At 32.5% G+C, this 14,622-nt stretch overlaps 1 protein-coding gene across 15 annotated transcripts in view; it reads left to right on the top strand.

Annotated features, from left to right (window-relative positions):
• The window catches only part of LOC129757026 (glucose transporter type 1), an 875,183-nt gene that overhangs the window by 582,337 nt on the left and 278,224 nt on the right, over positions 1–14,622 (top strand). The gene's annotated exons all lie outside the window — the stretch shown is intronic.

The raw sequence follows: 14,622 nt of genomic DNA, 5'->3' as shown, positions 1-14,622 counted from the left end.
AGTTTTTTTTTAAATTTGTATTGAAAGAGGATTGTTCATAAGCAAACCTTTTAGAGCAAGTTCACTCGTGTGGGGAAAAAGTGGTAGCAGTTTTGACACTCGCAAAAAAAAACAAGATCTACGGCTGTTAAGTGCTGCGATGCCAAAAAAGCTGAATTTCTATCTCATACGGTTGAAATAAAACAGGGTTGTAAGAAATTTGACGGTCGAAGATCTTGAAAACATTTTCGCATGGTAAAATTTATTAAATGAGCTACAAATGTCAAAATTTCTCACTTTTTTACAATACGCGTGAACTTGTTTTCAATGATTAGTAGTTTTATCAAGACAAAACAAATACATTGTAACGAAAAGAAAAAAAAAATCATTTTAACACTGATTCAATTCAATTTGTTACAATATTTTGCCATTTGAAAAAATGGAAATTAAAATTAATATTTTCCTTATCTGGGTGATAATAATTAAGGTCTCGGCAGTTGTTGCAATGTATTTTTCATCAATTCACCTTTTTCAGTTCTTAAATGATACGTCATTTGATATGAGATAAATGTTTTACGTTAATTTTTCAAAACACACCTCCTACTGATCTAAGTTCTTTTAAATAGTATCCATCAACTTAATAGTCACAGTGTTATCTCTAGACCAGGCATGTCAAACTGGGGGTTCGCGGGCCGCATGCGGCCCGCGGCCTAGGTCAATGCGGCCCGCGTAGCCCCGTCTTAAATTGTCACAAAAAATACACCACTGATTTTAATGTAAAATATTACTGCAAAAAAACTAATGCTGAATGTACCGATTTAACTGATTTTGGCTGCGGCCCTCTACGTCATAGAAAATTTTTAATGCGGCCCGCACACCTAAACGAGTTTGACATGCCTGCTCTAGACATTTCTTCAATGTTAATCCTTGCTTATTGTTGTCTTCATTCCATTGATGTTTATTTTTCAATCGTACCCTCCAGTAAAATATTCTCATCATATCCGATTGAAAATGTATTTTTATGCATTTGCGGTTATCCCAAAGAACAGAGTTACATAAATATATGAGAGTATCATAGACAAGAACTTTTTGGAGCTGGCAATTTTTCTATCTAAAATTTGAACGACAGCTCAACAAAATCTTCAGTGACTTCTGCATCAAAGTAGCGAATAAACCTTCATTTAATCCTGTTTTTAACGATCCCAACATTTCCCTTCTCCCGAACGAACCGTTATTACTTTTTTGTGTTAATTTATTATATTTCCTTTTTTATTTTGTAACTTTATGAATAATCCTGCAAATTTACTGTCGAAAGCTTCGAAAGTTCTTCTTCAAAGTTTTGAACTTACAGCTCTGAATAATAATGATCTATGGTGTATGGTTGATCGTTTAAAAAGGATATAAGTGGTACAAACAGTATCCAAATAATAAAGTTCCTGTACTTCTTTTAAATTCCAAGATCTGTTTAATATATGCACATTCTTTGGAAACTTGGACAGCAGGTTAATTCGAAAAAAATACAAAAATATTACCAAATTACCTTCCGTAGATCTCCATACATTTGTTTACAGTTAGTAAAACATGCCTTCTCGCTGCTCTTCACACAGTTTTCTTCACCAACGGCAAGATTTTCACAACTAAGCCACTTAACTACCTCCAATTTCTCACAGAGGATCGGCAGAAGCATTATACAGCATAAAAAATCCCTCACAATTTTTCGGGCTTTTTTCAAAAAAAAAATGTTAAATCTGTGCCTCTGGAAAAACCCCTATGTTGTTTTTTAAGTGAAAATTCAAGTTCACAACGAAGCATTTGAGTCCAGATAGAATCACAGCTTCAGTTGACTTGGAGCATGACGAATTTCGAGAAATCGACCATTTTCATTCGCTTTTGGGGCTTTAGGGTCAAGAATACTCGCCTGCCAAACTCAAGGGTCTCTCAGCTCCACGACGTATTTAGTACCGAAAGGGCTAGAAGTTGGTCACTTTTTTGTAACTTTGCCTCTTTTTTAAGCTGGTCACTCATCAGCTTCTTTTTTCTTAATTTGAGCACTAATGTCACTATTTTAATTTTTTTCTAACGAATGAATACATTTAAACTTAAGAATTTTCTTCCGACTTTTTTTTCAATTCCATTTTTTCTTTATCTTTATTGGAGGGGAAAAAGCTCATATAAGTTGGTATTCAATCCAAAAACTCCTGAGTGCATAAAAACCCTAATCTTTTGCATCAACAGATTAAAATTAAAATCCAAATGGTACATTGAGTACTGAGAATTAACAGACCTTAAAATCTAGTGATATTTTGTACAGTTAATCTTTGGCCTAGATTAAACTTTTCCAAAGCTCTCTGCGAAATTTACATTTCAATGTGCTGCGAGATAAACGAAAATCAAAAACTGATGAAACGAGATTGAACCATCTAAATATTCTAAAAAGTGATGCATTTTGGCCGTAATTAGTAGAGGTGTATGAACAGACCAGAAAGGATCAAAAAAGATTATTTTTATTTTCAAGATTCAATTATTTATGCGTAAAAATTGATCTATTTATCGTGACTCGAAACAAGTCTGTTCAGTGCTTCGGAACAGATAAGTTTATTATGAATTATTTCATCGCGTTATTCCCAACATTGACCTTCTACTTAACTCTTTTTTAATTTTAAAATTTTAATCCTTAGTTCAAATCTGTTCGAGATTTTATTGTTAGTTTCCCATAGTTGAAACACAACAATTAATTTTATACGAAAGTTAAAAATTTGTTTATGATTAAACATCGGTTGCATGCTCATAATATCCAAAATTTTGGGTTTACTAATCGTCAGGAATCAAGTTGCAAATTTTATTAAGGTACACCGGGGTAAGTGTGGACGGTTTTTCGTATAGTTCAACTTTAAAAATTCATTAAAAAATTAGCAGTGGAGCAATTTTCATAAAATAACATTCAATGTGAAACAGAACATGTTGTTTACAAACGCTGAAGAGATGAGCTCGATAGAAGCAAAGCGAGAAAAGTTATCACGTAAATTGTTATGGACTGCTGGTGTCTTCACTTACCCCGCTTTATGGGGTAAGTGTGGACGGTAGATTTTTCCTTTGATTTCTTAGGAATTTTTCAAAAAATTTGTGTTTTCTTGGTTGAATACGTTATTTTATTACTCGAACCGTCCAAAATTTTGCAAAAAAAAATCATGATACTATTAGTAAGGCATCTTTCAATAATTATTGTGTTGTATTTATGTTGCAACACACTAGAACCGATTTTATCAAAAACACAGAACAAACAAGTACTTTACCCAACTTTTCATGATCCGAATGCTAAATATAGCTAAATAATACAATTCATGAAGGATGAAAGACAGAAAATTGAAAGAATATGAAAATATCAAGTCTTTTTAAAGCCGTCCACACTTACCCCAGGCAGGAGTTGGAGACAAAATTTTAGTTTTTTGTAAATAAACTCTTTTTTCTTCATTTTTAACCGCCGTTTCTTTTCGTAACTGGTTGTTTGGAATGTAAGGATTATTTCAATGTAGAGTTTTTCATCGAAGGCCAGCTAGTTTCCGAGAAATTTGCAATTGAAAAAGATGCACATCAACTCGACATCGTAGTTGAAAATAGAAAATTCCAAAAAAGTTGCTGTAAACATCCGTTATTGTCTGAATCGTATCTTTTTCACAGTTATTGGATAGATTACAAGTAAATTAAACATTGTGCATTAAAAGTTTGAGAATATAGTGCACAGTATTGTTTTAATAGCCATCGTCCACACTTACCCCGGTGTACCTTATAGAATTTTTTTCGAAATTGTTGACGTCCCATAAAGGTTCTCCAAATCTCCCGAAACCAATTCACTAAATAATATCTAGATCTCCTTATCTGGATCTTCTGAGATAGAGCCATAAAGTCATAGAAATGCTACTACGTTTTTTAACTTTGGTTGTCCTGATCTTCCAGAACCAAGTTTACCAAAAAAAAAAATATAAAAAAAAGTAGCAAAAATTAAAATTTTCGATAGGAGATAATTTTTATGGAGTTTTCGAGACCAAGTCAGCAATATCTTGAAAAATCTTTGCCTCACGTTGGTTCTCCGTATCTTCCGAGACTTAGTGTCTCCAAAATAATTTGATACTGTGTCCCGAAGATTGCTTGGATTTACCTCAAACTGTTAGTCCAAAACGTTCAGACATTTAATAACTTATCCGGATCTTCCAGTATCAAGTCAAGAATGTATCGAAATCACTCAAAAGCAATCTAGTTTTGGCCTTAGTTTGGTTTTTCGGATGATCAGGTCACGAAATATATAAAAAAAATTTTGCATCACTCATTGTCCTAAGAATCTGCTGGAACCAAAAGTCGCCCAAAAAACTTAAAGTGAATGGTGTCACTAATGTTTTCAAGGGTTTTTTAACCTGTTCACGCAAAAAGTGAAGATTTCTATTAACACATAGCCTTTTCCGGGTCCTGCGAGACGAATTGGAAATAACGATAATTTATGGTTTTACTTTGAATCTCCGTATATTTCGAAATTCAAGAAGCTCAAAAAAAAAAAAATTCAAAATTTCGGTAGCATTAAGGTTCTTCTGTTCTTTTGGAACCAAGTTGCTCCAAACATATATTTTGAAGGCTCATCCGAAACGAAGTCGTGCTAATGAATTTACAACTAAGCAAGCTTCCTATAACTGATAGATCAAAAAGTCCAGACATTTGGTATCAAATATTGAGCTTCTCCGGAGGATCTTCCTGTACCAAGTCAAAAAGTATCGAAAATTCATTATCTCGTTTTTGTAATTTAGATCTTCCGTAAATAAATCGCTCTAAATTATATCCAATTCTGGTATCACGGATATTCCAGAACCAAGCCTCAAAATGTATTAAAAATAATTTGCTTAATTTTTTTTTTGTTCTTTGAATATTCCAAATCGATAAGTCGATTAAAGTTTTCTTGGAACTTGTTTGCTTTAAAGTCGATATTTTAAGTGCCATATGGCTTTGCCGGATATTTCTAGCACAAGTCCTTAATTTATCGCCTCACTTTGATTTTCTGAACCTTGCCAACTTTATTAGATATTAAAATTTTTTTTTTTTCACTTACAAGGTTCTCCGGATCTTCCGGAACCAAGTGAGAATTAAATCGAAAAATCCCATCACTAAGGTTCTCCGAATCTTCTGGAATCAAATGAGGATGAAAATGAAAATTCTTTGCAACACATTGGTAATCCGGATCTTCCGAAACCAAATCGCTCAATAGATATAAGATTTAGGCGTCACTTAGGTTCTCCGGATCTTCCGGAACCGAACAGCGAAGATTTCAAATTTATTGCCTCATTTCGGTTCTCTCCATCTTCTAAAACCAAGTTCTCTGGATCATTCGGAACCCAGTCGCCTAATATTCGAAGATCTTTGAACTGATCTTATCCGGGCCCAAGATTTTGCTGATAAAAATTAGTAAGTAAATTTTTGTTTTTAACACTCAACTAATCACTGAGGCTCAGCTGCGCTATTGTAGTGAACTTTATTCAAATAACTTTTGATTAATTGTAACCGAACATAGAATAGCTTCAAACAACAATTCAAGCTGAAAACCGTTAACAGAATGACGTTGAATTAAAAATTGTTTCCTCACTCGGGATTTACGAGCTCCCTAAATTGATCTGTTTATCGTTATCCAAAACAAGTATGATCAATACTTCAGAACAGATAAGTCGCGAATGACATTAAGATGTTAAAACGACTATATGAGTTTGTTATATTTTATTGCATCACGATATTTCCTACACATACGATTATATTTGGTCTTATTTTATAAATATTTGTTTAATTTTCTTTAATTTTTATATTTATTTTAAATTGAAGTTAAGCCTTTTTAATATGTTTGTTCAAATCGGAAACTTTTTTCTCGGATTTGACGAGTCAAAACATTTAAAAGCGAAGTTAAATATAAGATAATATGAAAACATCACGTTTTCCAAGATACCGAATTGTTAAAAAAAAAAAACAAAAAGACATCTTTTAATAGTCTTTCAAACATTTTTGCTTTGTAAGTTTTATACTAATTGAAAGTTTTTATTTATCTAGTGGAGCTTTTTTTGATTCATGCATTGTTTGAATACAGGTTTGGAATTTTTCTATTTCAACATTTTTATGTATTTTTTTAAGCAATTATCAATTCAAGTTAAAAAATCAACTCAAATTTGAAAAGAATCAAAAATTTCTCAAGTTTTTCATGTTTTCTATACGCATGTTCATTAAAACATGCAAGGCGATTTTGAGTCTTTTTTACCCTTTGTTGTATGAATGATGAATTCGTTGAGATATTTTTATCGATTCAAACAACTTTTTTGAACTCTTACTAAGAAACTAATGAAAAAAAAAAAACAAAATAGTGTCCTTAGTATCCCGTGATATTCACAAATCATTTTTCAAATTTGATGGGCCATAACTTGTATAACACTCTAAATATCGGCTTCAAACATATTCAGTAATCTTATTCAAATCAAAATGATATTATTTCACTAAATCGATAACAGCTATTCTCATTTTTAAAAAAAAGTCATGCATTTAAGAGTGAAGATCTTCGGCAAAGTTCTTCGTTAGAAAAAATCATTTACAAAATTTATAAATTGATACAAAAACGATAATCGATTCCATTGTTAGGAAAAACATCATATTTGTTTTTCAAATCAAAATTTGAAATTTTCCCATACGAACCTAAAAGTTTAGCATGGTGTTTCTGATGGAACCATTTTATTTATCGAAAATGAGCATCGCTAATTTTTGCACCATTTGAAAGCTAGGACTTTCTACTCTCATTTGAGCTTAAATTTTAAATAATCCATTGAAGGGTCTAGAACGATCTATTTTTATGAAGATTGTTTAACCTTTTCAATCCTTTTTTTTTTTTTTCAAAGACAAAATCATACTAATCACGGTGAAAACGCTTGTCTTACCTTAAACGTTGACTCTACTCAATATATTAATAACATGATTTGATAGGAAATTTCCCTGGCTAGAATTTTGTAGAAAACATCAAAACGATAAAAATTCAGAGAAAAGAGTTGGAATGTCACAAACAGAGAGATTATTACTTCATTTGAAAAATTTAACAAAAATTCTCATCACTAATTGTACCAATTCCAGAAATAATATTCTTCCAACTTAGTTATTGATTGTAGAAGGTATAAATGTTCCGGATGGTTCATTCTCATAGAAAAATCAATCTTTTACATAAATTTGATCAGTATTTTCTAAAGTTATGAGTATTTATGGGGTTTTATTATTCCGAAACAAATAACAAATTCTTTTTTGTCACTCCTTTTATTCTAAAAATCCCGAAGGGTGGATTAATAACGTTTAAAGTATTTTAAACAATAATTTGATAAATTTTTCGGAAATTTGAACAATTGAAAGAACGAAAGCCAAACTGTAGAAGATGGGATTGATATCATCTGTTGTTTACTTTTTTTTTTTCAAATTTTCGATCTTTATTATGCTGATTTTTAGATGTTGTGCAAAATACATTGTATTTTTCAATTTCAAATTTGTTCAGGGCATAGAAAAATAGGTTGCATAAGTTTCACTTATTTCATACTTTGAGCAATATAATATATTGAATATATGCATTATCCAGGCGAATAAATGTCGAAAAATTGTTTCAAGCATTTACCAGATAATAATCCGTATTTTTTTTTTTAATTTTATCTTGAAAAAAATAGAAAATAGGCAAAAAAATTAGTCTATTTGAACAAATGCAAAACTTTAAGAATACGAAATAAAAAATGCACAAAAAATCTGATAACTTATGATCTGGCAACTTAAAGTTTATGAAGATAAAAATAATAAATCAACCATTAAAAATTATTGAAAACAAAGTAGATGTTGAAATTTTATTATATTTTATTTTTTTCTTTTTATCGAAAAAAAAAACAATGAAAACATAAGGTTCAGTTCGTGTACTTTGACAAAAATGAAAACAACCTTAAAATTTCGCTTGAAAACTCAAATTCGACCACATTTTTATAAACGCTAATTTATGCAATGAAACAGGAACAAAAGGATGAAATTTATTTTTGTTATATGACACTTTACCATCCATATGGTACCCGTGTCTAAGGTTAAACAATCGATTAACAGTGAAAAGTAGGAACACCATCAGAAATCATCAAAAAGGATTAAAAATTTTTAACAAAGATATTTCATAAAATGATACAGATGGATGATATAAAATTTGGCCTGAAAAGTAAAAAGAAAGTCCTATTTGTTTCCAGGTCCCAAATAATTTTTAATGGAGTTCTCACACTATCTTAGCTTAAAATTAAAATAATTCAATTTTCAAGAAAAGCGGAAGACATTTTTCTCATAATAAAACCCTAAAAAAAGCTCTTCATTTAGGTTATCCTGATTTATGCTCTTAATCCTTATCCAAATTTATGATAAAGATTGATTTTTTTTTATGTAAATAAACCTGAATATTTTTACACTCTACAATCAATAATTATTAGAGATGTACCGAATATTCGATCGGCCAAATATTCGGCGCCGAATACCGCCAAAAAACCGTTAAGCCGGATATTCCGCTCACCGAATAGTTGGGCTAGGTATTCGGTCAAATAGGCCGAATAGGCCGAATAATATTTTTTTTTTAATTTAAACAAGAACAAACTTGTCAATTTTTTTAACTGATGTTGGATAGTTTATGAAACATCCAAAAGTAATGTTGAAGAAGCTTCAAAATCATCAAAGACTTATGGTTTTAGTAAATTATTTTAGATGTTTCCGTATATTTTTCACTGTTCATAGCTTTATGCTTTATCCTGGATTACTCATAAACCAAATAAAGAATTCGAGAAAAGTTAAGTCTGACCGGGATGGTCATATATATTTTTTTAAATTTTCCGGATTTTACCCGGGTTTATTCTGATTTTTGGCCTAATCAAATAAAAAAAATCAAATGTATGTTTGAAATTTTTTAAATTTTGTGTTACAAAACGATTTTTTAAATTGAATTTATTCTTTAAATATAATTTGAACAATGCTGTTGTAATTCGATGAAAATTTTAAAATTCAAGAAATTTTATTTCTTTTTTCTCTTGTATGTTTGAGAATAATGCCTAGTTTCTGTTCAGACTTTCCCTTCTTTTTAAAAGTTTTTCAAAAAATCGTTCAGACCCGGCCGTGTGGAAGTATTGTATGGTTAAGGTTAGAGATCATCATTCTTTTTGGCAACTATTTCAATGATATCTAGCTTAAATTAGACATTGACAAAAGCAATTTCAAATAGCTTGGTACCTGTTTTGACATTTTTGGTCCCAAGTTTATCTGAAACACAATCTCTTTTATGATAAACGTCCTCTGATAAAGTCATCTGATGTCCTTTTAGCTAATGAACATTTTGAAAAACAAAGAGACCTCTACTTAAAAAAGATCTGATACATCTGGTTGGGAATAATCGATTTAAAAACGTGAGGGGCATCAAGATGGCGGAAATAGATGATTTGTATTAAAAATAGAAATAGAAATAAAAGCATTTCTTTTGAAAACTCAACAGAATACTCGGCCGAATATTCGTTTGGCCGAATAGTTGAAAAGGTCAATATTCGGTATTCGGCCGTTCGCCGAATACCACTATTCGGTACATCTCTAATAATTATGTTGATAGAATATTATCTTTGGTCTTGGTACAATCAGTGATGACAAGTTTTATTAGATTTTCAAATGAAATATTAATCTCTCTGCTTGTGACATTCCATACCTTTTCTCTCAGTTTGTTTCACTTTGATGTTTTGTTCAAAGTTGTTGCCAGGGAAATTTCCTATTAAATCATGTTATTGACATATTGAGTTGGATTAACTCTAAAGGTAAAACGAGCGTTTTCTCAGTGATAAGTATAATTTGGTCTTTGAGAAAAATACCTTTGAAATGGTTAATCTTAAAAAAAATAAATCGTTCTTGACCTCCCGATGGATTATTAAAAATTTAGGCTAAATTAAAAGGAAGAAGTCCCATTTTCGTATAATTTTAAAATGAGCGATGCTCATTTTCGAAAATAAAAGTTTTCTCCAAGAGACACCGTGTAAGATTTACTCACAATGAGTTTTGAATTAAAAAGATTATAAATATTTTTCAGACCTCAGGTCCTTAAAAATATAAAAAAAGACCCAAAGTTAACTTAGTTTGCTTTGTAGTTTCATGTGATAAACTAATTTTTTTTGCTGACAGAAGCTCATAAATCTTTATAAAAAGCTTTTTTTTCAAATTGACAAATTGCTCATTCAATCTATTGATTGAAATAATTTTAGTTCCTATTGCTGATATTTTTGACTTAATGTGGCCACTTATTTTGTCCTAATTTCATTTGAAAGAAACTATTTTCCTCTAATTTTCTGCCTCATGACTCGCTTCTAGCCCTGTAGCGGAGATGATCTTAAAAATTGCATTGCTAGGGTTTAGATTGACATTAACCTTAAAAGTGCCAGCGAGAATTGTTGGAGGCATTCGCAACTGACTGAAGTAATGTATTGAGGTCGTTTCAAGCCAGTCTTGATGTTTTATTCATTTGATGTTGTTGCTACCGTTCCATAGAATGTTGCTTGTTATCCAGTTGATTCGATATGATTAATTTTTTAAGCAGGGTTGCAGTTTTGAAGCATTTTTAAAATGTACGGGAACTTTATTGTGACCCTGTATGTGTATTAGACTGAGGCGATTTGGGAAAATTTTCGGATTTCTCAAACCCTGGGGTCTCAAAAGTTTCTATTTTGTTAAAAACTCATCCATGATTTTTTGCAGAATTTTTAAGCTATGTTTACATGAGTAAATTAGAGCTTTCTGGTTTGTAAGGGAAAAATTTAATATTTTGTACTGAAAAATCAACCTCATTTTTGTTTCTTCTGTGGAACCAAAACTGCTAATGGTTTTGGTGCTAATTTATAAATTCTTTAAAGAAAATTTTCCGCTAACGGAATTTTCAGAAACGAAAATTTTAAGAATAACTATGGAAGATGATGGATGTTCGTCCTAAAAATCATATAGTTCACACGAGTGATTTTGGAAACTATTCTGATTCATTGTCTAAATTTTAGATGAAAATATAGGATTTTGAAAAGTCAGGATTAGAATTCAAGCTAAGGATCAGGATTAAGATCAGGAGTATCTGCGAAGTTAAGAATCTGTGTCTTGAATCCAGAATCAGAATCGATGCCATGCTTACTGGATTTAGATCCAAGTAATTTCTCAGTATGAGAATTCACGATCAGGATCAAACCAAGAATCAATATCTGGCTCAAAATATGGGTTTAGGACCCAGGTCAGTGGTGCTGGATCCTGATTAGTTTCAAAATAGGATCTGTATAAGCTGCATAATCAAGGATCTGGTTCCAGATCCGGATCAGAATACGGGATAGAGATCAAGATCAGGATCAGAATTAAGATTATGAATACTTTTCGGATCAGAATTAGGATTAAAACTAAAATTAGAATAAGGATAGAAATCAGGATCTAGAACATATTCAGGATTAATTCTATTTTCAGTATTATTGAACACGAGATACAGCAAGCATGTCAAACTAATTGAGGTATGCGAGCCGCATACAAAATTTCAATGATTTAACATATACTTTTAAGTTATTTCGCAGTTTTCTTTTACATAAAAACTTGTGGTGATTTTTTTTGATTGTTTATTAAGTGGCATGTGGCTCGCGAACTCCCAGTTTAACATGCCTGAGATACAGAATCAATATTGGTATCAGCATCAAGTTTAAGAGAACTTCCAGGGATTGCTAGTATGATCAGATTGCAGATCAGGAAGAGAATCGTGTCCGGAAGCTGATCTTTATCCATTTTGTCTTGTTATTCGCGACTTGGCATTCGGAATTCTGTAGACAGATTGCTATTGAAAAACTATCCACTACAACTGTTTTCGATGATTGCTCAAAGCCATCATCCAAAAAGACTGGCAATATTCAAATTTAACTTTGAATCAACCATTATTTAACTCGTTTTATTTGTTTTTTTTCTTCTGTGCTTTGATGGTTGATTTGGTCTTAGATGGTTATAAACCGATTTTCTCTCGCAAATTCATTACAACAATACTGTTTGCATTTGTTTTATTTTTATCATCTTCATTTAACCTATACAATTTCATCAAAAAGCCATAATCGATTCGAACATCAAATGAAACGATCTTTGAAAGCAGGAAAAAGCAGCCAACAATAACCATTTTTCGCCACATTTGGCCAATCTCAAACTTGAACGTTGCGCCTCCAAATCGCGATACAGACAGCCAAAAGCTACCTGCTATCCCATAACGCCGACAAATGGTTTTCTGGACCTTTTCGATCCGATTCATCGTAGGCGTAGTTGTTGTTAGCCCATTTCATCAAGTTTGAACCATGTGTTTTTTGCTTACATTTAATGACTTTTGAAGTCTCACTCGGAAAGTCCAAAGCATCGGAAATGGAATCGAAGACAAGGACTAGCCGACAACGACGTTAAAAGGATTTTACTCTTTTCCAGCGTCCGTGCTGTTGTGCCAAAACAATGAAAGACAAAAGTATTACAAGTTACATTCTGGTTTTCAACAGTCAAATGAACATTTGTGAATGGAGGGATGCATTGAGGAGTAAGAAGGATAGATTAAAATTTTTAATTTAAAATTTACATTCCGGACTTTAAAAAGAATTTAGTTCGAGATATAAAATTGAAGAGTCAAATAAAAAAAATAAAAATTAACATTCAGCTTTCAAATTCCGATCATAGACTCCAAATTTTAAACTAAAAGTTTAGAACTTAAAAATGAACATCGGAGGTCAGAACCAAGAGCCGACTCTGTTTCACATCATCATTTTCCGTCCAGGATTTCCCAGAATCGTCTCCAAACACTCCAACTTCTGTTCGGGCATTGGTGCAACTTTTTTGCCCATTGTTATTGGCTCCATTGGAGTGGTCATTCTTTTTTTTGTCATTCACAAAAACGAGCGCCAAAAGAGGCACCGTCTTTCTAAAGAATCGAGCCGGGGTAGTTTTTTTTACCTTCATTTTTCCCAACTATGCTCCGTGCTCTGAAAACGAACAACGAAACAACGCCGAATCACAAAAAAGCACCCGGTGGACCCATTTTATGAGAATGAAGGCAAAGCCTTTCTAAGAGGACGAAAAAATATCCCAAGTAGTAACTAGAAAGCGAAAAAAAAAGTTTTTCTTTCCCTTGTTTGCGCAAAGTTCACAGGAAAAACTCCGGGAAATATGAACGAAACAATGCTTCAAAGGCACCGACGCCGAAAGAGAGCTGGATTTTTTTCCCTCTCGGTTGTGTCCTCCCAAATCGAAAGACGAAGACCAGGTCACTTCCATATGCATTGCATGTGCCACGTTGCCACTCTGGTGGAATAATGTTTGGCCAGGGACCCAAGAGCCTGGCCCCGGATGAAGGTACGTGCCTGTCCAGGAAAAATTCTGAACCATTTGCCGTTTGTTAAACGTGTGAAGGCGTGGTGTGTCAACAATCAAAGTTTGATGAGATGATCCGAAGTGATGAAAGTGATGAAACGAGAAAAAAAAACGGGCCTATGCTTTGGTCCTTCGAGCCGGATTCGAGAAGACTGCAAAGTTGGATCTATTTAGATCTTTAACAGACGTTCGGAGAACTTCTGCCATAGAATTTTTTTCTGGTTTTGGACACATTGAACTCTTTAACGAGTGAAAATAAGTTTTTTGGAAACATTTATTCCGAAATTGATCAGAAAAACAATAAAATTTTCTCCTTTATTAATTCCAATATCAAAGTCAAATGAACTCGAGAGCATAAGCGCCGATTACCAGGCATTTTTTTTCGCTTAAGGAAGCTCCTCTCACTTTGCCGGTGACGAAAATTCAGAAACACATTTTTATGATCACCGTGAGAAGTTTACCGGATTTTTCAAATTGGGATCGTTCCCATCTCGTGTGAGTTCATAGACCAAACTGAGAACCGGCACAAGTGAAAACGAAAAACTTATGAATAACAATTGGAAACATTATTATACATTCATGGAACCGATTGGAAAATTTGAATTTGTAGCTCCTGCAATTGAATTGAGAAGAACGAGGACGATAAACTAAATTGGAAAGCTAAGTGGGATTTTGAAAGTTTTTGGAAAGATCAAATTTTTTGGTTCACTGACTGAATTGAAAATTATCGAAGAACATCGAAAATGGAGTAGTTTAGATGAAAAATTGTCTGAAAAGAACAGTATAGCTGTTGAACTACCAGTTAAAGAAACTAAACGGCCATTAAACTTGAATATTCATCATTCACGTACGACCATTATGCATTTTTCCCATTACTAATCACATGATAATGCAGTCGGCAGAACAGTTGCTCATGAAAATTCAGCCTTAAGAATGAAAAACCCAGGTACAATGTGACAGACTTTTTGAATGCTTGAGTACTGCAGCATAAACTGCTATCCAACACGTTTAGCAGCAACGAAGTTAATACATTTTTGATGAGTATCTGCAGTGGAAACTGGACTGTTGTAATTAAACGACTCTCTACTCTAGCACAGAGAACAGACGTACAAGCTCGAACAAAAAATCGTCCAAAAAGTGTGTAAAATTTCAAATGCTATCATCAACAAAATACGTTAGAAATTGACTACAAACAGTGCC

The sequence above is a fragment of the Uranotaenia lowii genome, chromosome 3, assembly GCF_029784155.1.
Source record: "Uranotaenia lowii strain MFRU-FL chromosome 3, ASM2978415v1, whole genome shotgun sequence".
NCBI lineage: Eukaryota > Metazoa > Arthropoda > Insecta > Diptera > Culicidae > Uranotaenia > Uranotaenia lowii.
The sequence above is the reverse complement of the archived record's forward strand: the minus strand, read 5'-3'. Positions and strand labels throughout refer to the sequence as shown.